Raw genomic sequence first — 27,861 nt, forward strand, 5'->3', positions numbered from 1 at the left:
GACGCTGCTATATCCTATGGGCTGCCCGGACGATCAGCGATCCTCCGAGCAGCCCCCCCGCAGCTCCCCGCTGCCCCTCCCGCACTCACCCGCTCGCTGCAGCCGCGTTGAATAGCGGCGGCAGCGAGCGGCGAACGACCCGTGGAATAGGGCCATAAGCTGAGAAAGGGGAAACGTCACACATCTTACCTTGCATAGACTGTGTAGGTTTATAGTGGACAGACACATGACGGATAAGATCTGCATGTTAAGGAATGTGCGATTACAGCCATATGTTGAACATCTGTGACCCCTTCCTGCACAAGATAATACAAAATACAACATATTTACAGAGATTTTCCATGTTATTCAAAAACACATTGCCAGAAAAAAACCAGTCGCCAAGGCAACTGGAAAATTCTTATTCACAAAGAGGTTTTACTTCCTTTTCTAACTTATGGCCGTCACGACCCTGAATCACTCTCTTTTCATGTAGAAGTGGCCCTGGTGTGAACCACTGGGGCAAGGAAAGATGTCCTGTTGTGGCTACTGGAAGGAAGGACAGGGAGGGTCTGCTGGGATTTATTTTTGTACACACCACATTACAGACACCTAACCGATGGGTTCATGTGCAGCGATCCTAAGGAAGGGGCTCCATACAGTACACTTCTCTGACAATGAGTATTCAAGAAAGAGGTGTTCCTGTTTTCCAACCGCTCAAACATAACAGACGAGCAATCTACCTCGGTTTTGCGAGCAGCATGCTATCTCTCCCATCTCCAAATGTACCAATTCAATCCACATATTAAGCCTTTTATACGACCTTATGGGCGCCGATGTGCTGATTCTGCTAATGTTGTCCTTTTTTCCCAAACTGCCACTTGATTCTTCCACAAATTTGCAAAACTGCGCGGTTTTCTAAATATGCAAATGAGGTCGCTCAGTGCATTGGAGAATAGCCCAGTGCCCCCAATATCCCATCCCATGAGATGTGCACCTTCTTGCATATTAAGAAAATGGCGCAGATCGCAGAAAAAGGCAGTAGATTAAAAAAGCACAACATCGGCAGAATCAGCAAAGGCACCCTTAAAGTGACACTGTCACCCCCTATTTGCATTATGACTGCTCTCCACAGGTTTAAAGGGTAAATGTTACAGTTTTCATTACTTATTTTATATCACACCTCATGGTGCTTGTTCTGGTAAAAAGTCGTTTTTATCACCTGTGGATTGGTGTATGTGGGCGGGGCCTCATAGCCTCTGTGCCACATCGCCCCGCCCCTAGCACCACTTAGCCCCGTCCTATCCGTGACATTGTCGCATAGGCTCCGCCCTCTCAGCGGCTATTGGTGTGGGACAATCTAGGGGGGTGGGGCCTAGAGCTTTAGGCTGGCCCTTCCAATGGCTGCTAAGGGGGTGGGGCATATGCGGTGATGATGTCACAGATGGGCGGGGCTAAGTGGCGCTAGGGGCACAAAAGGTTTGAGGGCCCGCCCACATATACCAATCCACAGGTGATAAAAACGTATTTTTACCAGAACAAGCACCATGAGGTATAATATAAAATAAGTAATGAAAGCTGTAACATTTACCCTTTACACCTATGGAGAGCAGTCAAAATGCAAATAGGGGGTGACAGTGTCACTTTAAGGTCCTATAAAAGGATTAATTTGTGGATTGAAATGGTACATTTGCTTTAAAGAGGGAGAGGTCCGGGCAGTTGGACCCCCAGTGTCAGTTTATTATCTCCTATCCTACGGATCTAAATGTTTTTCTGTTCACAGTGTTTCTGTTACCTCCACCTACCAATTAACCAATATGTTGCACATAAAACAGTGCTTGACTATGCTATACATACGTGAGGGCAAGAGGTTCTTCTTTCTGCCCCCTTCTCTTGGTCTCTTGGTTTCACTTTGACCCCTCTTACAGACTGGGGTGTAGACAGCACGGTATCTGCAGTCTGTGCCTCTGTTGGTTGTTCCTCTTGTTTTTCCTAAAAGAACATATATATGTATAGTAGGTGCTATATAGAATATTATTATTATGTAGGTAGCATTTTATTATTGTTATAAAATAAAACAATTGTTACTCACTGCAAAACAATAAAAATAAGACAGAAAGGATCTCTTATTTGTTGTAAATAAAGCAGCAGTTAGAGGTCATTATTTTCAGTTCTATACAGAAGAGACACAATGGACCTTCCCCAATCTGCAATTGCATCTTAAATGGTTCACACCATGAACATCTCAACAAAATGAGTTCAGATCAAAGATGCTCTATTATATATATATATGAACAAATTTTCATTTGTCGTTTGATCATTGACCTGTTTACACAATATGTTTTAATTCAAATGTTTTATTGCACAACAATCAGCCCTTGTAAAAGGCCCTTTAACCGCTTGCCTCCACAGCCTGTTTTGGCCTTAATGACCAGGGCCTATTTTTCAATTCTGACCTGTCTCTATGTAGTAATAACTTTGCAATGCTTTTAACTAGTGCGGTTATTCTGAGATAGTTTTTTTGTGACATATTCTCTTTATGTTTGTGGTATACTTTGGTTGATACACTCAGTATTTTTTTTTTTTTTTAAAAAGGACAACATTTGCGCAAAAATTAGAAAAATTATGTTTCTTTATATTAAAAATTCTCTTTTCCTAAGAAAGATAGTCATGCCACATGAACTAATTATTACTGCAGCATCTACAACATGTCTACTTTATGGTGACATTTATTTGGTGAACGTTCTTTTACTTTTAAGATGTTAAAGGGCTTTGACATTTTGCAGCGATTTTTCAAATTTTCAGGAAAATTTCAAATTCTAATTTTTGGGGGACCAGTTCAGTTCTGAAGTGGATTTGTGGGGCCTGTTTGTTAGTTACCACCCATGAATCCCTCCACTGTAAAAACTGCACCCCTCAAAGTATTCAAAGTAACATTTCAAAAGTTTAATAACCCTTTAGGTGTTTCGTAGCAAGTTCGAGGGAAAATTTAAAATTTTAATTTTTTGGCAGATATTCCATTATAATCCATTTTTTCCTCTAATACAGCAAATACTAAATGAGAAATACCACTCACTATTGATTCCCTTATTCCAGTGTTTTCTAGAAATCCCCCAAATGTGGCTGCAGTGCGTCCCCTGACTAAACCACAGGCCTCACACATGACAGAGACATGGTGAATTTTGGGGCCTTTTTTTATTTGTTTATTTAACCCCTTAGCGACCCATGACGTACCTGGTACGTCATGGTGCCGCGGGGGGTGTTTAGAGCGGCGCTGATCCCGGCTGGACACGTGCAGCCGGGCAGTGCCTCTATTAGCCGGCGCGGGTCCCGTTTCCGCGCCGGCTAATTAAGCACTTCAATGCAGCTGTCAAACCTGACAGCTGCATTAAAGTGCTTCATGCACAACATCCCTGGTGTCTAGTGGGACGGATCTCCCCCCCCGCGATGCGATGCGGGGGGGAGCTGGGGAGGACACCAGCAGTGGCAGAAAGAGGAGGCAATATGCCGCAGCCTCCTCCTGCTGCCCGATCGGCATTTATGGGGTTAACTGACCGGGTGGGGGAGGGGGGAGCACGGCCGTCCGTCCGAAGATGACGTTTGGCACAAAATGGCGGACGGCCCTCGACACGGATCAGGTAATGTATAATGCACCAACACTTCTGGGTACACGGGCGGGGGTGGTGGGACACGGGATAGGGGCCATTCACAGACATAACATACATTACAAATTTGTATAACTTTGTAATGTGTGTTATTCTGTGAATATTTTTTTAGCGCCGCACTACCCCTTTAATGTAAGGCTTCTGCATGACCATTCTAACCTTCTGCATGCATTGTCAAGTCAAACAGATACATAGTCGTTACCACTGTGCACCTTAAGGCTGCATTCCCACGTTCCGTGATCCTGACATGCATGTACCGGAGTCCCCCCGCGCCCGGACAGCATCTGTAATTAGATGCTGGGAGCGGGGGAGACTGTATTCATAAGCGCTGCGCTGTAATGAATCAGCCGTGCGGTGCTGTTACTACAGCGCAGCGCTTATGAATACAGTCTCCCCCGCTCCCAGCATCTAATTACAGATGCTGTCCGGGCGCTCCGGTACATGCATTCCACGTCCGTGATCTGTCAGGATCACGGAACGTGGGAATGCAGCCTAAGGGTATGTTCACACTGAGTAAATTATGCGGAAATCCGCAGTGGAACTCTCCGCCGCAGAATCCCGCCCGTCCCAGTGCGAACGCCTCCACTGCTGCTATTCTCCACTTAAAGAAGTGAGGTGTCACCTCTCTGAGCAGCAGCAAAGGAGCGAGCGCTCTCCCATAGACAGGCTGTGGCACACTGAGACAGGCGGTGATCCCGTGACGGAAAGTTCGGCTGCGGAATTCTGCCTAATTTACTCAGTGTGAACATACCCTAAGGCTCTGTTCGCATCAGTGTGTTTTTTTTTTTTTATTGCTGACGGGAGTCTGGTATGTAAACATTCTTTATTATGTTCCCCCACCTTACACTGTATTTTTTTTCCTCTGGAGTTCTCCTTTAAGTGACAACTACTGTCCACAAGATTGCATACAACTCAAAGTACAACATACAATAAGATACAATAGTAATTGGTTCTGGAACAACCATTGTGTGTTGAGTCCATAACTCTCTTGTAACTGGTTGCAATTAGGAATGAGCGAACCGGCCGAGGTTCAGGTTCGTATGAACCGGAACTATCGGCTTCTGATTCGCGCTGTCTGCCCGCTCCGTGAAGAGGGTGGATACAGCCTGAGGACCGCCTAGAAAACTGGGACACAGCCTATGGCTATAGCTGTATCCCAGTTTTCCAGGCGGTCCTCAAGGTTGTACCCACCCTCTCCACGGAGCGGCCAGACAGAGGGAATAAGAAGCCGATAGTTCAGGTACATACGAACCCGAACTTCGGCCGGTTCACTCATCCCTAGTTGCAATGTCTCCAAAATATCATATCGAAAATAAGCCGAAAATAGTGCATATGAACTCAACAGAAACTGAGGATTCAAAGAGCTGTTTGGGGACTTAGTCATTTTTTTCCTGCATGAACATGGCCTAAGCATAACTACAAGTCCCAGCAGGTCAAGAAGGTCTTGCCATGCTGGGACTTGTAATTCAGAACAGGAGGAAAAAGTAGATTGCTTTTACTATACAGAAATTTTATGAGACAGACAGACATGCATAGATAGTAGGGCTGGGCGGTATACCGCAAAAATACCGATACCGTCACTGGCGTCGGTTAACCGACTTCAACTTAGCCAGGACGGTATTTGCGGTATTTTTGTATTTCTATGTATTTTTATGTCCTTGCTTGCCGTCCTGTCGCCGGTATCAGAGCAGGAGGTGGAGCAACAGCAGGGCCCAGGTGAGAATGCGCCCCCCCTCCCCCAGTCCAGACTGGCGTCCCTGCACACTGAGGGGACTACAGAACAGCCGCTGCCAAGTGCTGCTATGACATGGCCGCCTCCCTGCACACACAGGACAACATAAGCAGGGCTTGCAGGCCGGGTGTGGGGGGGTTGCTCGGAGGAGGGACCGGCACCAGTCCCGACCGAGCATCCCCCCCCCCCCACACACACACACACACACACCTGGCCGGCGCTGCACATGTTGTCCTGTGTGTGCAGGGAGGCGGCCATGTCATAGCAGCACTTGGTTGCGGCTGTTCTGTAGTCCCCTCAGTAAGAATACAGGATGGTAACATAGGAGGAATGAATGGCTGGAGCCATCCATTCCTCCTATGTTACCATCCTGTATTCTTACTGAGGGGACTACAGGTCCCGGTATGCAGCTCCCTGTATAGCCATACGCCCCTGTCTGCCCCCCTGTATAGTCATACACCCCTGTCCACCTCCCCTGTATAGTCATACACCCCTGTCCGGCCCCCCGTATAGTCAAACACCCCTGTCTGCCCCCCCTGTATAGTCATACACCCTGTCCGCCCCCCCCACCGTACAGTCATAGACCCCTGTCCGCCCCCCCCCCTGTACAGTGATACACCCCTGTCCCCCCCGTACAGTGATACATCCCTGACCGCCCCTATCACTATGTGCCCCCTTTATAGTAATGCCCCCCGTATAGTCATACACCCCTATCCGCCCCCTACCCCTATGTGCCCCCTGTATAGTCATACACTTCAATCCCTATGCACTCCCATGTAGGGCTGGGCGATTAATCGAATTAATTCGATTAATCGCCCAGACAGTTAGAATCGATTTGATTTTTTGTGAAAATCGTAAATTCGATTTTCACAAAAAATCATTGCGGGCGGCGCAGTAAAGTGTCGGGTCCGGAGAGAGTTGCAGGACGGCGCGGTGAGGTGCAGGGCCGGCGGTCAGGAGAGATGTGGTATCGGCGGCTCCAGCCTCTTCACAGAGCCGCGGCTGACCTCTCCCGCCCCTTACACGTTAGTGCCGCGCTGAGCTGCGTCCCGCTCTCTTCCTGTCACACGTGCAGGTCCTGTTCTGTGGAGGAGGCGGCAGGGATCGCAGCAGAAGGAGAGAACGTCGCTGCCCGCTGTACAGCTCCAGGACCCGCAGCGACGTTCTCTCCTTCTGCTGCGATCCCTGCCGCCTCCTCCACAGAACAGGACCTGCACGTGTGACAGTAAGAGAGCGGGACGCAGCTCAGCGCGGCACTAACGTGTAAGGGGCGGGAGAGGTCAGCCGCGGCTCTGTGAAGAGGCTGGAGCCGCCGATACCACATCTCTCCTGACTGCCGGCCCTGCACCTCACCGCGCAGTCCTGACACTTTACCACGCCTGCCTAGTCCCCCTCAGCTGCCCCATACCCCCTCAGTGTCCCCTCAGCTGCCCCATACCCCCTCAGTGTCCCCTCAGCTGCCCCATACCCCTCAGTGTCCCCTCAGCTGCCCCATACCCCTGAGTGACCCCCAGCCTGCCCCATACCCACTCAGTGACCCCCAGTCCACCCCATACCCCCTCAGTAGTACTACTACACCCATCATCTATACCTGTACTACTACCACACTCCTCATCTTTACCTGTACTATTACACCCCTTATCCACTATACCCTCACTACTACTCCCTACCTAGATGAAGGCACAAAGAAGATCGCCTATACTATATGGGGGCACAGAGTACATAGGGCACATATTTGGGAAAACTACTTATATGGGGCACACAATGTGTTTGTCTACTACATGGGGGCACAGGAGGAGCACTGTTACACTGGGAAACAATATAGTTGTCTCAAACGTCAATAAAATCGTATCTGATGCTGCAGGGAGAAAAATGTCCTATTTATTTAGCAAAAACAAAAAAATCGAGATTTAAATCGAGAATCGTCCAAAATTTTTTAAAAATCGAGATTTTATTTTTTGGCCATATCGCCCAGCCCTACTCCCATGTATAGTAATACACCCCTATCCACCCCCCCCATATAGTCATACACACCTATCCCTATGTGACCCCCTGTGTATACACAGCCTGTAGTGGCTTTATACCTGTATATACACGTCCAGGTCTCTGCTGAGACCCCCAAATAATGACAAATAATAATAATAATAATAGACTAACCACGGGTTGCTGCTCAGTGAGTTCCTTTTTACTTTTTTTAAAATTAAAATATCGCCAATTTGGCATGGCAAGTGGGTGTGTTTTGCAAAAAGGGGTGTGTCATAATTATCGTTGAATTATTGTTACCGCGGCTACATGTGCGATAAACCGCTATATTAATTTACGCCATTATCGCCCAGCCCTAATAGATAGACACTCCCTGGTGATACATTACTATGAAGTAGAGAGTCTCCAGCAGTTGCTCTGCCTCCTCCTTTTACTCTGCCCTGGTTTAACCTGTTAAGGACCCATGACGTACCGGTACGTCATGGATCCCTGTCACTTAAGGACCCATGACGTATCGGTACGCCGGCCCTTTAAACGGGCGCCGCGCTCCGGTGAAGATGGCTGCTGATTCTATCAGCAGCCATGTTCCTGTGTCACATAGGGGGCATTTTCCCTGCCCCCCGTGACTATGATCGCTGTGATTGGCCGATGACTTCGCATCGGCCAATCACAGCAATTTGCTGGATTTCTGGGACCGGACCCCGGCAAAGAACTGTGATTGGTGCTGTCAGAGACAGCACCAATCACAGCTGTGACCGGGCATCACCTGCCTGTTGATCCGGCCCCCCGATCGCCCGTGATTGCCACCAGCCGGCCAATCACGGGCGATCCACACTACTACCACCATCATCACCTTCTCTGCTTGCTGATAATCAGCAGCAGAGAAGGAGATAATGGGAGCAGCGTGCACCCGGCGCCCGTTGCGGTCCTGGAGGGTGCCGGGCGCCTCCTCCCCTCGAGCTGCCGCCGCCGCCTCCGCTAACAGGGAGATCAGAACAGATGATCTCCCTGTGCTTCCCACCCTGCTGCATCGCCTCCCTCCTCCTGCGTCCTTCCCCTCCCGTCGTCCTCCTCTTCCTCCATCCGCCCCCCCCCCCCCCCGTGACTCCCCGGTGTTTTCTCCTCCTCCTCCCCCCCATGTTTCCACTGCCAACCATGCGCCCGGCCAGCCGCCCCTCAGTCCGGCCAGCCCCCCTTCCGTTTTTTTCAGCCCCCCTCCATCCTGAAGCCCCCCTTCCTCCGTGATGACAGCCCCCCTCAATCCTGCAGCCCCCCCTCCGTGCTGACAGCCCCCCTCCATCCTGCAGCCCCCTCTCTCCGTGCTGACAGCCCCCCCCCTCCATCCTGCAGCCCCCCCCCTCCGTGCTGATAGCCCCCCTCCATCCTGCAGCCCCCCCCCTCCATCCTGCAGCCCCCCCCTCCGTGCTGACAGCCCCCCTCCATCCTGAAGCCCCCCTTCCTCCGTGATGACAGCCCCCCTCAATCCTGCAGCCCCCCCTCCGTGCTGACAGCCCCCCTCCATCCTGCAGCCCCCTCTCTCCGTGCTGACAGCCCCCCCCCCTCCATCCTGCAGCCCCCCCCTCCGTGCTGACAGCCCCCCCCCTCCATCCTGCAGCCCCCCCCCCCTCCGTGCTGACAGCCCCCTCCATCCTGCAGCCCCCCCCTCCGTGCTGACAGCCCCCCTCTATCCTGCAGCCCCCCCTCCGTGCTGACAGCCCCCTCCATCCTGCAGCCCCCCCCTCCGTGCTGACAGCCCCCTCCATCCTGCAGCCCCCCCCTCCGTGCTGACAGCCCCCCTCCATCCTGCAGCCCCCCCCTCCGTGCTGACAGCCCCCCTCCATCCTGAAGCCCCCCCCTCCGTGCTGACAGCCCCCCTCCATCCTGAAGCCCCCCCCTCCGTGCTGCCAGCCCCCCTTCCGTTTTTTCAGGCTCCCATCCGTCCTGCAGCCCCCCCCGTGTCCTGCCAGCCCTCCCCTGTGTCCTCTGTTCTGCCAGCTCCCCCCCCGTGTTCTGCCAGCTCCCCCCGTGTTCTGCCAGCTCCCCCCCCCCCCCCCCGTGTCCTGCCAGCCCCCCCCCCCCCCCCCGTGTCCTGCTGCCACCCTCCCCTGCGTCCGGCCGCCACCCTCCCCTGCGTCCGGCCGCCACCCTCCCCTGCGTCCGGCCGCCACCCTCCCCTGCGTCCTGCTGCCACCCTCCCCTTCGTCCTGCTGCCACCCTCCCCTGCGTCCTCCACCCCTCTCCTGCCACTCTCCCCTTTCCTTCCACCCTCTGTCATGCCACGGTCTCCTCTCACCCTCTCCCCTCTGTCCTGCCACCCTATCCTCTTACCCTCTCCCCTCTCTCCTGCCACCCTCTCCTCTCTCCCTCTCCCCTCTGTCCTGCCGCCCCTCTCCTCTCACCCTCTCCCCTCTGTCCTGCCGCCCCTCTCCTCTCCTCTCACCCTCTCCCCTCTGTCCTGCCGCCCCTCTCCTCTCACCCTCTCCCCTCTGTCCTGCCGCCCCTCTCCTCTCACCCTCTCCCCTGCCGCCCCTCTCCTCTCACCCTCTCCCCTCTGTCCTGCCGCCCCTCTCCTCTCACCCTCTCCCCTCTGTCCTGCCGCCCCTCTCCTCTCACCTCTGTCCTGCCGCCCCTCTCCTCTTACCCTCTCTGTCCTGCCGCCCCTCTCCTCTTACCCTCTCTGCTCTCCCCTCCGTCCTGCCGCCCCTCTCCCCTCCTCCTACCCTCTCTGCTCTCCCCTTCGTCCTGCCGCCCCTCTCCCCTCCCCTGCCACCCTCCCCACTGCGTGTACGTAAGTTAACCCCCTGCCGGCCGGAGCATACATCACCTCCTCCCCACTCTGGTTTGCTTCGGGGGTTTTCAGCAGGACGTCACGCTCAGCCAATCAGTAGCTGCGGCGGGGCAGCTCACTGATTGGCTGCGCGGTATGAGCAGACGCCGGGAGCCCCGAAGCAAGCCGGAGCGGGGAGGAGATAAAGTATGCTCTGGCCAGCGGTCGTTAACTTACATATACGCAGTGGCATGTCAATCATAGGGATGCACTGACGCTGGATCCGCAGTGTGCGTATCCGGTGTGTGTGAAGGCATCCTAAAGAAAAAATAACAAAAAAATGGCCCACAGGTTGTTCTCGGCTGAAGAGGCATTCGCCTGGATTGCCTCCGATACTGAGACAACCAGTGAGGAAGAAGAAGAAGATCCCTCATTCCCTCTTCCTTCCTCATCGTCGTCACCATTTAGTGATGACAAGCCCCCAAGGCGCTGCCCCAGGACTAGGCCCCAGGAAGCCCCACAAGCCCCCCCAAGTGACCCCACCCCGTACGAACCACAGATTCCTGAGTTTGGTGGGGTCACTTGTGGGGAGTTTCCTCTGTTTTGGCAGCACGGGGGCTCTGAGAGCCCTTCGTCCTCCATTCTGGCCAAATCTAGCTTCCAAAATCCAAATTACGCTCTTTCCCTTTGGAGGCTTTCCGTGCGGTGACTTTGCACTTTGTGTCCCCATGTGGGGTACTCTTGTAATCGGGGGAAATTGCGCTACGTGATTAGGCGTTTATTTTTCTTTTAACCCCTTGTGAACATGAAAAATTCAAAGTTACACCAACATTTTAGTGTAAAAAATTACATTTTTTATTTTCACAGCACATTGTTCCACATTTGTGCCTGTCACCAGTGGGATCCATATGCTCACTGCACCCCTTGTTATATTCCTTGAGGGGTGTAGTTTCCAGAATGGGGTCACTTGTGGGGGGTTTCCAATGTTTTGGCAGCACAGGCACTCTGCGAATCCGACATGGCTTTCGTCCTCCATTCCAGCCTCTAAATGGCGCTCTTTCCCTTTGGTGGCTTTCCCTGTGCCCACATGGCACATTATATCCACATGTGGGGTATTTTCGTACTCAGGGGAAATTAGCCTACACGTTTTGTGTTTATTTTCTCTTTTAACCCCTTGTGGAAATGAAAAAAAATCAGGGCTAGACCAACATTTAGTGTAAAAAAAAAAATGTAAATTTTACACTAAATCATTGATCTAGTCTTTATTTTTTCATTTTCACAAGGGGTTAAAAGATAAAAAAAACACGAAATGTGTAGAACAATTTCCCCTGAGTACGGAAATACCCCACATGTGGACATAAAGTGCCATGCGGGTGCAGGGTAAGCCTCCGAAGGGAAGGAGCACCATTTGGCTAGAATGGATGGTGAATGCCATGTCGCATTTACAAAGGCCCTGTGTTGCCAAGACATTGAAAACCCCCCAGAAGTGACCCCATTCTGGAAACTACACCCCTCAAGGAATCTAATAAGACGTGTAGTGAGGATATGGACTCCTCGATGACGGGCACATTTGTGCTGTGAAAATGAAAAAACGAAATTTTTCACTTTCACGTCACATTGTTCCACATTTGTGCCTGTCACCAGTGGGGTCCATATGCTCACTGCACCCCTTATTGGATTCCGTGAGGGGTGTAGTTTCCAGAATGGGGTCACTTGTGGGGGTTTACTACTGTCCTGGCAGCATAGGGTCTTTGTAAATTCAACATGGCCCTTGAAATCCATTCCAGCCAAATCCAGCCTCCAAAAGCCAAATGGCGCTCCTTCCCTTCGGAGGCCCGTCTTGCGGCCGCATGGCGCTTTATGTGTGCACATGTGGGGTATTTTCGTACTTGGGACAAACTGCTCTACACGTTTTGTGTTTTTTTTCTCTTTTAAACCCTTGTGAAAATGAAAAATTCACGGCTAGGCCAATGTTTAAGTGTAAAAAATGTAATTTTTACACAACATCATTGATCTAGTTTTGACGTTTCTCATTTGCACAAGGGGTTAAAAGAGAAGAAACACAACAAAACATGTAGAGAAATTTCCCCCGAGTACGGAAATACCCCACATGTGGACTTAAGGCGCTATGCTGCCGCAAGACGGGCTTCTGAAGGGAAGGAGCGCCATTTAGCTTTTTGGGGCTGGATTTGGGTAGAATGGATTTCGAGGGGCCATGTTGCTTTTCAAAACTCCCTGTGCTGCCAAGGCAGTAAAAGCCCCCACAAGTGGCCCCATTATGGAAACTAAACCCCTAAGGGAATGTAACAAGGGGTGTAGTGAGCATATGGACCCCACTGGTGACGGGCACAAATGTGGAACAATGTGGCGTGAAAATGAAATATTACATTTTTTACACTATAATGTTGGTTTAGCCTTGAATTTTTCATTTTCACAAGGGGTTAAAAGAGAAAAAAAACCGCACAAAATGTGTAGAGCAACTTCCCCTGAGTCCGTAAGTACCCCACATGTGGACATAAAGCGCCATGTGGGTGCAGGGCAAGCCTCCGAAGGGAAGGAGCGCCATTTAGATTTTGGAGACTGGATTTGGCCAGAATGGATGATGAAGGCCATGTCGCATTTACAGAGCCCTTGTGCTGCCAAGACAATGAAAACCCCCCACAAGTGACCCCATTCTGGAAACTACACCCCTCAAGGAATCTAACAAGGGGTGCAGTGAGGATATGGACCCCTTGATGATGGGCATATTTGTGCCTTGAAAGTGAAAAAATGAAATTTCTCACTTTCACGTCACATTGTTCCACATTTGTGCCCGTCACCAGTGGGGTCCATATGCTCACTGCACCCCTTGTTAGATTCCTTGAGGGGTGTAGTTTCCAGATATGGGGTCACTTGTGGGGGGTTTCCAGTGTCTGGGCAGGACGAGGGCTCTGTAAATGCGACATGGCCCTTGAAATCCATTCCAGTGAAATTCAGCTTCCAAAGGCCAATTGGCGCTCCTTCCCTTTGGAGGCTCGACCTGCGCCCGCTTGGCGCTTTATGTCCACATGTGGGGTATTTCCGTACTCGGGAGAAACTGCGCTACATGTTTTGTGTTTTTTTTTTCCTTTTATCGCTTTGTGGAAATGAAAAATTGAAGGCTAGAACAACATTTCAGTATAAAAAAAATTTTTTTTTATTTTTTCACGACACATTGTTCTGAAAATCTGTGAAGCACCTGTGGGGTCCAAATGCTCACTGCACCCCTTATAACATTCCTCGAAGGGTTTAGTTTTTAAAATGGTGTCCCTTTAGAGGTGTTTTTTAGGTTTTGGCACCCCAGAGCCTCTGCCAACCTGAAGTGGTACAGTCAGAAATGACCAAATATAATGGAGGCGTTGAAATTCACTAGACGCTCCTTTGTATCTGAGGCTTGTGGTTGCGTCAAATAGCGCATTAGGGCCACATATGGGGTATTTCTATAAACTGCAGAAATGGGGCAATCAATATTAGGGTGCATTTCTCTGGTAATAGCTTTACAATTATGAAAGATATTGGATTACAAGAAAATCTCTGCACAGAAAATTTAAATTTTCAAATTTCTTACACACTTAGCTTTTATTTCTGTGACTCCCCTAAATGGTTAAAAAACTTTCTGGGTGTGCTTTTGCAGAGTTTGGGGGGTGCAAATTCTGAAATGGGGTGCTTTGTGGGGCTTTATAACATACAGTCCTCTCAAATACACTTTAAACCTGAACAGGTCCCTAAAAATATCTGATTTTGAAATTTTACAGAAAATTTGGAAATTTGCTGCTAATGTTTTAATCTTTCTATTGTCTAAAAAAAATTAAAGAAAGTTTAATAAATGCCGCCAACATAAAGTAGACATGTTGCTTATGCTATTTAATATATAGTTTATGTGGCATAACCATTTTCTGTATAAGCAGAAAAGTTTCAAAGTTGGAAAAGTATCGACTCCAATTTACCAGAAATGTGAAGTACAATATGTTACGAGAAAACAATCTCAGAATCAGCCGGATAGGTATAAGCATCCCGAAGTTATTAATGAATAAAGTGACACAGGTCATATTCATAAAATTTGCTCCAGTCCTTAAGGCCATTTCAGGCCCGGTCCTTAAGGGGTTAAAGGGGTTATCCAGCGAAAATCTTTTTCTTTAAAATCAACTGGTGTCAGAAAGTTATATAGTTTTGTAATTTACTTCTATTAAAAAATCTCAAGTCTTCCCATACTTATCAGCTGCTGTATGTCATGCAGGAGAGGTTTTATTTTCAGTCTGACACAGTGCTCCCTGCTGACATCTCTGGCCGAGATAGGAACTCTGTCTTGGTTTTCTATGAATCCCCATAGAAAACCTCACCTGCTCTGGGGAGCTCCTGTCTCAGCCAGAGGTGTCAGCAGAGAGCACTGTGTCAGACTGAAAATAAAACAACATTTACTGCATGACATATAGGAGCTAATAAGTATGGGAAGATGAGATTTTTTTTAATAGAAGTAAATTACAAAAGGTAAAGGTACTTTCTGACACCAGTTGATTAGAAAGAAAAATATTTTTGCTGGATAACCCCTTTAAGGACCTGGGAGATCAGAGTCCGTACTTCCTGGAGTTTAACCCCTTAACGACCACGGACGTATGTTTATGCCCTGCGGTCGTTAAGGACGTTCAGAGCGGGGCCACGCGGCGGCTACGCTCTGAACCGCGGCGGTCCCGGGTGCCGCTTGTAGCCCGGGACCACAGGTATTAGCGGACACGGTCCGATCGCCGTGCCCGCTAATACAGTAATCGGATGCAGCTGTCAAAGTTGACAGCTGCATCCGATTACCGTTTGCAGCGTCATCCCTGGTGTCTAGTGGGGAGACGTTGTCCCGGAGGAGCGATCTCCGTTACTGAAGCCGGCCGGGGACTGCTCCAAGATGGCACCGTCCCCGGCTCGGCACTCGTTTACTTCCGGCTGCAGCAGCCGGAAGTAAACGAGTGCCTATCTCATGGATCTCTGCAGCATATCTATGCTGCAGAGATCTCCATGAGAGATCAAAGCACTTATACTAGAAGTCCCCCAGGGGGGCTTTTAGTATAAGTGTAAAAGTTTAAAAAAAAGTGTTGCTATTAATAAAAAGCCCCCTCCCCTAATAAAAGTCTGAATCACCACCCTTTTCCCAGGTTATTAATAAAAGTAAATAAATAAACATGTTTGGTATTGCCGTGTGCGTAATCGCCCGAACTATTAATTAATCACATTCCTGATCTCGTACAGTAAACTGCGTAAGCGCCAAAAAATCCCAAAGTGCAAAATTGCGCATTTTTGGTCGCATCAAATCCAGAAAAATGTTAATAAAAAGCGATCAAAAAGTCGTAAATGCGTAATCAAGGTACCGATAAAAAAGAACATCATGGCGCAAAAAATGACACCTCATACAGCCCCATAGACCAAAGGATATAAGTGCTATAAGCCTGGAAATAGAGCGATTTTAACCCCTTAAGGACAGAGCCTGAAATGGCCTTAATGACAGAGACAAATTTTATGAATATGATCTGTGTCACTTTAGTCATTAATAACTTCGGGATGCTTTTACCTATCCGGCTGATTCTGAGATTGTTTTCTCGTGACATATTGTACTTTACATTTCTGGTAAATTGGAGTCGATACTCATAACAAATCTTTATGAAAAAAAACCAAATAATGTGAAAAAATTTGAAAAAATGCATTTTTCCAACTTTGAAACTTTTTTGCGTATACAGAAAGTGGTTATACCACATAAATTATATATTAAATAGCATTAGCAACATGTCTACTTTATGTTGGCGGCATTTATTAAACGATCATTTTTTTTAGACAATAGGGAGCTTAAAACATTAGCAGCAAATTTCCAAATTTTCAGTAAAATTTCAAAATCAGATATTTTTAGGGACCTGTTCAGGTTTTAAAGTGTATTTGAGGGGCCTGTATGTTAGAAAGCCCCACAAAGCACCCCATTTCAGAAACTGCACCCCCCAAACTCTGCAAAAGCATATCCAGAAAGTGTTTTAACCCTTTAGGGGAGTCACAGAAATAAAAGCTAAGTGTGTAAGGAATTTGAAAATTTTAATTTTCTGTGCAGAGATTTTATTGTAATCCAATATTTTTCATAATTATAAACCTATTACCAGAGAAATGCACCCCAATAATTATTGTCCCGTTTCTGCAGTTTATAGAAATACCCCATATGTGACCCTCTTGCGCTATTTGACGCAACCACAAGCCTCAGATATAAGGGAGCGCCTAGTGATTTTTAACGCCTCCGTTATATTTGGTCATTTTTGACTGTACCACTTCAGGTTAGCAGAGGCTCTGGGGTGCCAAAACCTAAAAAACACCCCTAAAGGGACACCATTTAGAAAACTACACCCCTCAAGGAATGTAACAAGGGGTGCGGTGAGCATCTGGACCCCATAGGTGCTTCACAGATTTTCCGAACAATATGGCGTGAAAAAGAAAAATTTATTTTTTACACTAAAACGTTGTTCTAGCCTTCAATTTTTCATTTTCTTAAAGGGATAAGAGGCAAAAAAAGACACAAAATGTGTAGCGCAGTTTCTCCCGAGTACGGAAATACCCCACATGTGGTGATAAAGTGCCAAGGGGGCGCAGGACGAGCCTCCAAAGGGAAGGAGCGCCAATTGGCTTTTGGAAGCTGAATTTCACTGAAAAGGATTTCAAGCGCCATGTCGCATTTACAGAGCCCTCGTGCTGCCAAGACACTGGAAACCCCCCACAAGTGACCCCATTCTGGAAACTACACCCCTCAAGGAATCTAACAAGGGGGGCAGTGAGCATATGGACCCCACTGGTGACGGGCACAAATGTGGAACAATGTGACGTAAAAGTAAAAAATTTCATTTTTTCACTTTCATGGCACAAATGTGCCAGTCATCAAGGGATCCATATCCTCACTGCACCCCTTGTTAGATTCCTTGAGGGGTGCAGTTTCCAGAATGGGGTCACTTGTGGGGGGTTTCCAGTGTTTTGGCAGCACGAGGGCTCTGTAAATGCGACATGGCGTTCATCATCCATTCTAGCCAAATCCAACCTCCAAAATCCAAATGGCGCTCCTTCCCTTCGGAGGCTTGCCCTGCGCCCACATGGCGCTTTATGTCCACATGTGGGGTATTTACGGACTCGGGGGAAATTGCTCTACACATTTTGTTTTTTTTCCCTCTTTTAACCCCTTGTGAAAATGATAAATTCAAGGCTAAACCAACATTATAGTGTAAAATATGTAATATTTCATTTTCACGCCACATTGTTCCACATTTGTGCCCGTCACCAGTGGGGTCCATATGCTCACTACACCCCTTGTTACATTCCCTGAGGGGTGCAGTTTCCATAATGGGGTCACTTGTGGGGGGTTTCAACTGTCTTGGCAACACAGGGGCCTTTTGAATGCAACATGGCTCCTCGAAATCCATTCCATCCAAATCCTTCCCTTTGGAGGCTTACCCTGCACCCGAATGGCGCTTTATGTACACATGTGGGGTATTTCCGTACTCAGGGGAAATTGCGCTACACATTAAATGTTTTTTTTTTATCTTTTAACCCCTTGTGAAAATGAAAAAATCATGACAAGATTAATGATTTAGAGTAAAAATTTTACAAAAATTACACTAAATGTTGGTCTAGCCTTGATTTTTTTCCATTTCCACAAGGGGTTAAAAAAGAAAATGAACACAAAACGTGTAGGGTAGTTTCCCCTGAGTACGAAAATACCCCACATGTGGGCATAATGTGCCATATGGGCACAGGGCAAGCCACCAAAGGGACAGAGCACCATTTAGAGGCTGGAATGGAGGATAGAGGCCATGTCGCAATTACAAAGCTCCTGTGCTGCCAGGACAGTAGAAACCCCCCACAAGTGGAAACTGGAAACTACACCCCATAAGGAATCTAACAAGGGGTGCAGTGAGGATATGGACCCCACTGGTGACGGGCACTTACGTAGAACATGTGCCGAGAAAATAAAAAATAAAATGTTTTTCATTTTCACGTCCCAAATGTGGCCGTCACTTGGGGGCCATATCCCCGCTGCCCCCCTTGTTAGATTCCTTATCGGGTGTAGTTTCCAGAATGGGGTCACTTGTGGGGGGTTTCTACTGTCCTGGCCGCACAAAGGCTTTGTAATTGCATCATGGCATCCTCTAATGGGAATGGCGGCCATACCTACTTAGCTGGGGAAAAGGGACAATTCTAATTTATTTGGGGGTATTAGGCCAATTATTAGTTTATAAGGTTGGAAATGACAGATGTCCATCAAACTCAACCTGTGTTGATCCAGAGGAAGGCAAAAACCCCTCGTGAGGCAGACGACAGTAGCCTCATCACTGGGAAAAATTCCTTCCCGACTCCATAATGGCGATCAGAATAATCCCCGGATCAACGTGACCCCTGAAATAGGAATAAGGGACAGAATTTAGATAATGTAGAACCCCAGTGACGTGTGGTGCGCCTTGGAGCGATCCAGTATGCAGAGGCCGGGGTGATCCGGACAGGTGTCACACTGGAAAATGGTGTCCTTCCTGATCCCCCTGTTACTCCACACTCTGCACTTCTTCTGGGGTCTCCTGTTCTCCAGTGTGGGGGACGTCACCTGGAAAATGTTGTCCTGGTGCGATACGGGGTCCTTCATATCTAGAAGCGCTGGGTCCGCTCTATGGCTGCTAAATATTAGGGCGCTATTACTGCTTCTGATATGTTCGGATCGTGCCGCAAGCTACAGTAGCTCAGGCAGCGAGGGACCGGAAGAGGGGGTGCTGGTATAAAAGTTATCCCCGTACAGGTGGTGACCTTTATCCAGCAGTGGGAAGATCAGTTTCCGGACGATCTTCCCACTTGTTCCGAGGATGGGGGGGGGAGGGGGCATCTGGGGCAGGATTCGGGTGTCCCTTCCTACATACACTGTAAGGGTACGTGCACACTGCGGAATCGCGACAGATAACCCTTCGTGCATTCCGCAGTTGGCACCCACCGGCGGACTGATGCAGGCGCACGTCTCCACACGTGTCATAGACTCCATTCTATGCACGGGCGGATTCTGCTCTCCGTCCAACGTGTTCATTCTTTGGACGGACGATGGAATCCGCCCATGCATAACATGGAGTCTATGACACGGGTGGAGACATGCGCCCGCATCAGTCCGCCGGCGGGTGCCAGCTGCGGAATGCACAAAGAGTTATCCTTTGCCATTCCGCAGTGTGCACGTACCCTAAATCTGTAAGTGTACCCTGAGGTACTCTCACAGAGTTTGTAGAATTTCACGCCATACCGTCATCTCTTATTGGGACGGTACTGGCGGAAAAGACGTGTCTGGGGGGCAGCGTACGCTACGCTACCCCCCAGACATGTCACTGGATGATGAGGATGATGAGGATGAATGGAGGAAAGAAGGATCCCCCCCATTCATCCTCACTGGCTGTTTCAGTGTCGGAGGCAATAATAACGTATCCCTCTGACGCCGAAAACACCCTGGGGGCCATCTTTATACGGGGATTGGTATATGGGATATGTAGTGGTGTAGTGTCAAACTTTATTCAATGTAGTGTGGTGTAATGTAGTGTTTTTTTTACAGTAAGTATAAAAAAAAAACCTACGCCAACAAAGGAGTTGCTGATAAATGCCGCACTTATGCGCGGCACTTATCAGCAGACCGTGGCAGTAGAATATAGAAAAAAAACACCCTACGCCAAAAAGGAGGAGTTGCTGATTAGCAGCGCACTTTCGTGCGATGCTGATCAACACTCAGCGGCGATAGGGTGCGGAAAATAGAAAAAAAAAAAAATTGAAAAAAAAAACCTTTTTCTACATTCTGAACATCCCTGTAGCTGCTGATAAGTGTATTACACATATCAGCCGCTAGAGGGCAGCAGAGCGCAAAATACGGAAAAAGCCGACGCTGGAGCCAAAAATAGCCGAGAGAAGCCGAACGTGACGTCACGGAGGAAGCCTAAGACCCGAACGAAGACGAGGACGCCGCGAACCCGGAAGACGCCGATCAGGAGCCCGGGACAGGTGAGTAATGTACAAATACCTGCTCTGGACCCCTCAGCTACCTAGCTGAGGGGTCCAGGGCAGGTATTTATTATTTGTGGGACTCTGATCGCCATTACTTTTTACAGTAATGGCGGTCGGTGCCGTCCGCGGACAGCACCGACCCCCATTTTTTTCCGGGTCATCGGGTCTGAATTGATCAGCCTATAGCGGCGATCGTAAGCACGGGGGGTGTTAACCACCCCCCGTGCCGTGAAGCTAAGATGGCCTGCTATGATTTATAGCAGGCCATCTTCCCCGACCGCTGTGTGTGAACACACAGCGATCGGGGAAACATCGGGCGTACCTATACGCCCGTTTGCGTTAAAGCCCACCCTGCGGGGGCGTATGGGTACGCCCGATGTCGTTAAGGGGTTTTAATTTTTTACAGGCCATCAGATACAATATGTTATACATGTTACATATCGTTTTAATCGTAACGACTTGTGGAATATATATAACAAGTCAGTTTTACCCCAGGGCGAACGGCGTACAAACACATATCCACTAAAAACACAAAATGTGTTGTTTTTTTTTAATTTCACCACACATTGAATTTTTTCCTGCTTTTGCAGTGTACTTTATGCAAAAATTCAGCCTGTCATTGCAAAGTACAATTAGTGGCGCAAAAAATAAGGGCTCATGAGGGTTTCTAGGTGAAAAAAATGCAACTGCTATGGCCTTTTATGCACAAGGAGGAAAAAACGAAAACGCAAAAATCTAAATTGCCCGGTCCTTAAGGGATTAAGGACCTTCAATGATGTCATTGCTTAACCCCTTGCCCAAAATGACCTTCCAGGAATGTCATGTAAAGCATGTAGTTCCTGCAACATGAGGTTCCTGGAACGTCATGCTGTCCCTAGCAGCGATCGGGCAGTGGGAGGAAGCTATCTCACACAGCCTCCTCCCGCTGCTACTGCCAGGAGGGGAGCCGCGCTTCCCCCTGGGCAGTTAACCCCATAAGCGCCGCGAGCCGCAGCATCTATGGGAATTCTGGAGGGAGAATCCCCCCCCCCAACTGCTTGTACTGTCGGATAGCTCCTTTTAATCCAAGATCTGTCCTTGGGCCCATTGGGCAGGTGATGCAGTTATTGTTCTATAAAGCAACTTTTACACTTGCAGCCCTGTGCCAAACTGGCGTGGCCTAGAGTGTCTGCTCTAGGCCTGCACTGACTCACCGTCCCTTTTCACCATTAGGAATGCCCCTGGGCACAACTTCTCCCAATCATCACTTGTCTGAACACTGCACATGTGTTGGATTATTAAAGCTTATGTGCAGTGTTCAGACAAGTGGTGATGAGGAGAAATCCTGCCTGGGGCATTCCTAATAGTGAAGGGGGTAGGGAGGACGGACAGAGAGGCGATGCAGGCACAGGGCATGGGTACTCTAGGCCAGTGCTTCTCAACTCCAGTCCTCAGGCCTCACCAACAGGTCATGTTTTGAGGATTTCCTTAGTATTTCACAGGTGATATAATTATACTCAGTGCATCAGGTATTATCACAGGAATTCTTTGTATGGGATATCCTCAAAACATGACCTGTTGGTGAGGCCTGAGGACTGGATTTGAGAAGCACTGCTTTAGGCCATGCCAATTTAACCCCTTAACGACATCGGGCGTAAATTTACGCCCTGATGCCGGTAAGGACGTTCAGAGTGGGGCCGCGCGGCGACTCCACTCTGAACCGCAGCGGTCCCGGGTGCCGCTTGTAGCCCGGGACCGTGCCCGCTAATACAGTAATCAGATGCAGCTGTCAAACATGACAGCTGCATCCGATTACCGGATTCAGCCGTTCCCTGGTGTCTAGTGGCGGAGATCGCTCCCCCGGGATGTTATCCCGGAGGAGCGATCTCCGTAACTGAAGCCGGCCGGGGACCGCTCCAAGATGGCGCCGTCCCCGGCTCGGCACTCGTTTACTTCCGGCTGCAGCAGCCGGAAGTAAACGAGTGCCTATCTCATGGATCTCTGCAGCATATCTTTGCTGCAAAAATCTCTATGAGAGATCAGATCACTTATACTAGAAGTCCCCCAGGGGGCTTCTAGTATAAGTGTTAAAGTAAAAAAAAAAGTGTTGTTAATAGTAAAAAGCCCTCTCCCCTAATAAAAGTCTGAATCACCCCCCTTTTCCCAGGTTATAAATAAAAGTAAATAAATAAATAAACAAACATGTTTGCTATCGCCGCGTGCGTAATCGCCCAAACTATTAATTAATCACACTCCTGATCTCGCACGGTAAACGGCGTCAGCGCAAAAAAATCCCAAAGTGCAAAATTGCGCATTTTTGGTCGCATCAAATCCAGAAAAATTGTTATAAAAAGCGATCAAAAAGTCATATATGCGCAATCAAGGTACCGATAGAAAGAACACATCATGGCGCAAAAAATGACACCTCACACAGCCCCATAGACCAAAGGATAAAAGCGCTATAAGCCTGGGAATGGAGTGATTTTAAGTGACGTATATTTGTTGACAATGGTTTAAATTTTTTACAGGCCATCAGATACAATATAAGTTATACATGTTACATATCGTTTTAATCGTAACGACTTGAGGAACATACATAACAAGTCAGTTTTACCCCAGGGCGAATGGCGTAAAAACACATTTCCCCCAAATAAACAAAATGCTTTTTTTTTTTTTCAATTTCACCACACTTTGAATTTTTTTCTGGTTTCGCAGTGTACTTTATGCAAAAATTCAGCCTGTCATTGCAAAGTACAATTAGTGACACAAAAACTAAGGGCTCATGTGGGTTTCTAGGTGGAAAAATGCAAGTGCTATGGCCTTTTAAGCACAAGGAGGAAAAAACTAAAACGCAAAAAGAGCCGGGGGGTGATCCGGGTCTTCTTCCTCCTCAGGGTCTTCATGGAAAGTGAATGGGAGAGAAAAGGCTGCTGAAGTGCGGAATTGTCTGATCTATTAAAATCAGGGCTATGGAGTTGGTAAGCCGCAGCTCCAACTCAAACTCCGACTTCTGAATTTTATCAGGACCAACTCCTGCTCCTTCATAAATGGCCAGTCATATACCAGGGGAGTTATTTATCACACTGGCTCAGCAGCTTCTTGCTTATGTCCTACATGATCCTGGGGCGACTTCTGAGTGAATAAGGAAAGATATAAAGCAGCTTCTCCTTTGTGTGCAGTGGATGCAGCCAGTCTCCAGCCTCCATGTCCTGAACAACTCACAACTAGACTAGATGGAGCAGGTGGTCTTTTCCTGCTGACAATCTTCTATGTTTCTAACTAATATTCATCATACACAAAAAGATACACTGCTAACAATGCCAGATACGTGTGATATAGAGGGGTCACACATAGTGATATAGAGGGGTCACAGGGATGGATAAATAGGACATCTTTATTATGAATCAACCACCCCCTGTCCCCCCTGGATTTTGCCCAGAATACCCTTTTAATTTCTGCCTCTCTCACTCACACACACACACACACACACACACAACCTGCTGCAGCCATGGCACACACAGCCTGCTGCAGCCATAGTAATCACACACACACACAACCTGCTGCAGCCATAACATACACGCACATATACAGCCTGCTGCAGCCATAGCATACACACACACACACACACACACACACAGCCATAGAACACTGAAGAAAAACAAAATCTTTTCCCAGAGAGAAAACACCACACTGAGGACAGAAGTTACTGCTGCACTACTTATGTCTGCTCCTCCTCTATATTACACAGGATATCTTCATATTACACTGCTGCTCATATACAATCATCCAGCATCCAGGAAGATAACAGCACAGATCTCCCCACACACAATGGACTCTTCCAGCTCAGAAACAAACTGCCAAATAGTGACCAACAACTTTTCCCCGACCACCCTTATCTAATAGGCCCAGTGTCCTATTAGAATGTTGCTCATATTGATGAGCAAAACTTACAAAGTCCATATCAAAACTCAATTCTAAATTTTTTTAAGATTTTTTTTTTTAAAGCTGGATTTGGTACACTTTTTACGACTCCACAGCCCTGATTAAAATATAAAGTGATTCATCCTGCACAGTGACTAAAAAAAAACAAAACAGAATTTAGTTTTTTTGGTCTCAGATAAATTGAGGCTGGGTTCACACTACGTATATTTCAGTTAGTATTGTGGTCCTCATATTGCAACCAAAACCAGGAGTGGATTGAAAACACAGAAAGGCTCTGTTCACACAATGTTGAAATTGAGTGGATGGCCGTCATATAACAGTAAATAACTGCCATTATTTTAATATAACAGCCGTTGTTTTAAAATAACAGCAAATATTTGCCATTAAATGGCGGCCATCCACTCAATTTCAACATTGTGTGAACAGAGCCTTTCTGTGTTTTCAATCCACTCCTGGTTTTGGTTGCAATATGAGGACCACAATACTGACTGAAATATACGTAGTGTGAACCCAGCCTTAAAATGTAACTTTCTTGCTAGTGGCAGGATACGCTGTTAAAATCCTATTGCCAGCATGTCTGTTGAGGCATGTGCCGAGGACGGAATTCATCCGGCAGCGCTGTTGACTGTTTACACTCAAAATACTTTCAATGAATTCCATCCTTGGTGCACGCCTGAACAGACATGCTAACAGTAGGATTTTAACCCCACATTCTGCAGCCAACAGGGAATGATAGTTACTAGTTAAATAAAATAAAAAAAATCAAATAGCCCATACTATACCAAAATGTTGATTTTTATCAAATCGTGAATTACATTTTTTTAGCCCCGCCCATATGTCTGCTGGGGTCATCCCACGACCTCTCCGGTGGGTTCCTGTGGCATCTCTGAGTTCCCCAGTATTCTCCTGCAGCCTCTATGCAAACCCCCCCACCACCATGTCCTCCTGCAGCCTCTATGCGCTTACCCGCTACTTCTGAGATGTGCTAGTCTCGCGAGGGACAACCTGCTCAGCCAGTCACTGACTGAGACAGGACAGCATCATGTCCAGTGACTGGCTGAGCAGGCTGTCCCTGGTGAGACCATTTCATCAAGAGAAGATGATGCCAGACACCAAAGGGGGGCAGTGAGGATGCACACTCCATTACAACGGCATTCTCTGTGGTTCCCGCTCTCCTGAGGAGATGTAGCACACTCAATTACACTGGGTATTCTCTATGGTTCCTGTTCCCCTGAGGAGGTGCAGCACACTCCATTACACTGGGTATTCTCTATGGACACTGCTCCCCTGAAGAGGTGCAGCACGCACCATTACACTGGGTATTCTCTATGGTTCCTGTTCCCCTGAGGAGGTGCAGCACACTCCATTACACTGGGAATTCTCTATGGACACTGATCCCCTGAGGAGGTGCAGCACGCACCATTACACTGGGTATTCTCTATGGTTCCTGTTCCCCTGAGGAGGTGCAGCACACTCCATTACACTGGGTATTCTCTATGGACACTGATCCCCTGAGGAGGTGCAGCACGCACCATTACACTGGGTATTCTCTATGGACACTGATCCCCTGAGGAGGTGCAGCACGCACCATTACACTGGGTATTCTCTATGGTTCCTGTTCCCCTGAGGAGGTGCAGCACACTCCATTACACTGGGTATTCTCTATGGACACTGATCCCCTGAGGAGGTGCAGCACGCACCATTACACTGGGTATTCTCATATGGACACTGATCCCCTGAGGAGGTGCAGCACGCACCATTACACTGGGTATTCTCTATGGTTCCTGTTCCCCTGAGGAGGTGCAGCACACTCCATTACACTGGGAATTCTCTATGGACACTGATCCCCTGAGGAGGTGCAGCACGCACCATTACACTGGGTATTCTCTATGGTTCCTGTTCCCCTGAGGAGGTGCAGCACGCACCATTACACTGGGTATTCTCTATGGTTCCTGTTCCCCTGAGGAGGTGCAGCACACTCCATTACACTGGGTATTCTCTATGGACACTGATCCCCTGAGGAGGTGCAGCACGCACCATTACACTGGGTATTCTCTATGGTTCCTGTTCCCCTGAGGAGGTGCAGCACGCACCATTACACTGGGTATTCTCTATGGTTCCTGTTTCCCTGAGGAGGTGCAGCACACTCCATTACACTGGGTATTCTCTATGGTTCCTGTTCCCCTGAGGAGGTGCAGCACTCTCCATTACACTGGGTATTCTCTATGGTTCCTGTTCCCTTGAAGAGGTGCAGCACACTCCATTACACTGGGAATTCTCTATGGTTCCTGTTTCCCTGAGGAGGTGCAGCACACACTATTACACTGGGTATTCTCAATGGACACTGCTACCCTGAGGAGGAACAGCACATTTCATTACAACGGGTATTCACAATGGACACTGCTAATGATTGAGCAGGGCGCACACAAGCACCCGCTCCACCTTGCAGGCATAGCCGCCCAGAACCCGGCACTTACCATTGCTTGTGCTGGCGATGCTTGCTTTTATCAGGGTATACGCTCCTCACAGCTGTGTTAAATCGGCGCCATTTTGGGTGGCTTGATACCGCGAGATCTCTTAAAGCGAGAGTAGGTTTCGAGCGGCTGCTGACGCTACAGGGTGGGGGCCGCCTCATAGCTGTTGCTGGCGCCATACACGACGGACTTTTGTGCACGACCCTGCTTAGCGAGTCATTCCGCCGGTGAACACCAGGCGGCGCCTGTAACCACCTGACTGACCACATAGAGAGCGATAACCAGTGCCCGTCTTCCCCAGCTGAGAGCGGCTGGTCATAAACCACACCTGCTCAGGTTCGCACAGGGGTTGTCTCTGCAGCATGCATGTGCATCACAGGCACCGATATTATCTGCCAATACCTTAATGGTGTGTTTACCACAGAGAGATTTATCTGACAGATTTTTTAAGTCAAAGGGCCCTATTCCACCGGACGATTATCGTTCAGATTATCGTTAAATCGTTCGAATCTAAACGATAATCATTCGGTTGAAATGCAGTTAACGATTAACGACCGAACGAGAAATCGTTGATCGCTTTATAAAGGCCCTATTCCACGGAATGATTATCGTTCGTATTCGTCCGATATCGGCCACTACGGACGATAATCGTCCCGTGGAATAGAGTGCAACGATCAGCCGACATCGTTCATGTCGGCTGATCGTTGCAGTCGCTTGTTTTTCAACATGTTGAAAAACAAGCGACTGATATAGCAGCGATCTGCTGCTGTAGCTCCGCTGAATAGGAGCGTCGGCAGCAGACGCTGCTATATCCTATGGGCAGCCGTACATCGCCTGCAGCCCCAGGTCGCCCAAATGGCCCCGCACAGCCCTGATCAGCCGGCTGCCCCAATGCCCCCCCCCCCCCCCCCGCAGGCCCGATCAGCCGGCCGCCCCGATGCCCCCCCGCAGCCCCATCAGCCGGCCGCTCTGATGCCCCCCGCAGCCCGATCAGCCGGCCGCTCCGAACGCCCCCCCCCCCCCCCTGTAGCACCGATTGCTGGGCAATCGGGGCTGCGGGGGACGGAAGCGATCAGTGCGGCCGGCTAATCGGAGCTGCGGGCGGGCGGCTGATCGGGACTGCGGGGGCGGCTGGCTGGAGCTTATACTTTACCTGGTCCCCACTCCGGCTTGCTGAAGACACCGGAACCCCCGGAGCAAGCCGAAGCCGGGATCAGGTAAAGTGTATGATCCGGCGGCCGGGGGGTTAACGGGGCGAACTGAAGACAAAATCGCAGCAGGGATCTTCATCCCTGCTGC

At 48.8% G+C, this 27,861-nt stretch overlaps 1 long non-coding RNA gene across 1 annotated transcript; it reads right to left on the reverse strand.

Moving 5' to 3' along the window:
* Window positions 1-239: 239 nt before the first annotated feature.
* LOC138774724 (uncharacterized) lies at window positions 240-26,771 on the reverse strand. The gene is made up of 3 exons (XR_011360368.1): window positions 26,566-26,771; window positions 1,837-1,971; window positions 240-296 (listed from the first exon to the last, which is right to left on the reverse strand). It is a non-coding gene; the product is annotated as an uncharacterized lncRNA (long non-coding RNA).
* Between the last annotated feature and the right edge of the window lie 1,090 nt (window positions 26,772-27,861).

Source organism: Dendropsophus ebraccatus, unplaced genomic scaffold (genome assembly GCF_027789765.1).
Source record: "Dendropsophus ebraccatus isolate aDenEbr1 unplaced genomic scaffold, aDenEbr1.pat pat_scaffold_1051_ctg1, whole genome shotgun sequence".
Lineage (NCBI taxonomy): Eukaryota > Metazoa > Chordata > Amphibia > Anura > Hylidae > Dendropsophus > Dendropsophus ebraccatus.